We start from the raw sequence: 1,844 nt of genomic DNA, 5'->3' as shown, positions 1-1,844 counted from the left end.
ATTTGCATGTTGGTATCTCTGGCCCATTTTTTTCCACTAGAATTTGCATCATTTTCTGATTCATTTGCAACAGTTTACTATTAATGCTGCTATTATTACTACTATTATGGCTATAAATCCACTGGCACTGGTGATGCAATTATTTTGCTTTTAATTTAACTTTTATTTTTTTTTTAGAAACAGGCTCTTCCTCTGTTGGCTGGAGTACAGTGCTGTGATCATAGCTCACTGCAGCCCAGGACTCCTGGGCTCAAGTGATCCTTCTGCCTCAGCCTGTACATTACTTTATGTAAGATGCCATCATAGCAGACTGCAGTGAGATTCTCCTGCTTGCTTTGAAGAAGGAAGCCGTCATGTTGTGAGAAGGCCATGTGGCTAGGACCTGAAGGTAGACTCTGCGAGTTGACAGCCAGTTAAGAAAGTGGGGACTTCAAGTTCTACAATTGCAAGGAACTGAATTCTGCCAACAACTTGAATGAACTTGGAAGAGGCCCCAAGCCTTTGATGAGATCACAGCTCTGGCTGACACCTTGATTTCAGCCTTGTGAGATCCTAAGCAAAGAATCCAACTACACTGTGCCCAGACTCCTGACCTACAGAAACTATGAGATAAATGTTGTTGCATGCCAATATATTTGTGGTAATTTGTTAAACATCAATAGAAAACTAATATATGCATATTAACTTGGTTTGTGTAATAAAGTCCAGAAACATCTGGGAAAAAGTGATTCTGATTTTTTTTGTTGTTGTTGGTACACCCCACTACATACATAAATAATATACTTGAGAAATGTGGCATCTTTCTATCATAATAGGGGCTCTCTACAGGGATGATCCTCCAAGGGTAGAGTGAAGGCTAGTGCAATTTGTCAAAGCCGCCAGATGGCTGGGTTGTGCTTTGTATTGAGAACTACTACACTATAATATTTCAGGGACTGCTAAAACAGGGCCTGTCACCTATCTCTGGACTAGATTATACATTCACTTTGATTTCAGTTTTAAGTCACCAAAGGTCAGTTTTAAGTCTCACTAGTGAGAAAGTTCTCACATGCCCCCCCTTCCTGATAAAATTCAGTGCCGTTATAGCTAGATATAACCTCCTGCCAAGGTTGGATATTTGTCCCATCCAAAACTCATGTTGAAATTTAATCCCCAGTGTGGCAGTATTGAGAGGTGGGATCTTTAAGAGGTGATTGGGTCATGAGGGCTTTGCCCTCATGAATGGATTAATCCACTTATGGATTAACGCGTTAATGGGTTATCATGGGAGTGGAACTCAGTAGCTTCATAAGAAAAGGAAGAGAGACTGAAATTAGCACATTAACGCATTAGCGAGCTTAGCACCCTCACTATGTGATACCCTGTGCTGCCTCAGGACTCTGCAAAGGTCCCCACCAGCAAGAAGGCCCTCACCAGATACAGCCCCTTGACTTTGGACTTCTAGTCCTCCATAACTACAAGAAAACAGACTAAGAAAGAATATTGGTACCAAGAAGCGGGGATGTTGCTGGTAACAAATACTTGAAAATGTGGAAGCGGCTTTGGAACTGGGTAATGAGCTGGATGAGTTCAGAGGAGAAGGCTGGAAGGTGTCTTTCCAGTGAGGGCTTAGAAGACAAGACATATAATATCTTCCTGTTGGATGGATTTTTTTATCCTTATGAAAATTTTTTTCATCTCTACTAATACTTCTTGCCTTAAAGTTTTCTTTCCTAAGATTAATATGTCTGTACCAGTTTTCTTTTGGTTAACCTTTGCATGCTGTATCTTTTCATATCATTTTACTTTCAACCCTATTTTTTTATATTTAATATACACTTATAATCAGCATATCCTTGGAGTTT

This window comes from Propithecus coquereli, unplaced genomic scaffold, assembly GCF_000956105.1.
Source record: "Propithecus coquereli isolate 6110/MARCELLA unplaced genomic scaffold, Pcoq_1.0 Scaffold14, whole genome shotgun sequence".
Taxonomy (NCBI): Eukaryota; Metazoa; Chordata; class Mammalia; order Primates; family Indriidae; genus Propithecus; species Propithecus coquereli.
The sequence above is the reverse complement of the archived record's forward strand: the minus strand, read 5'-3'. Positions refer to the sequence as shown.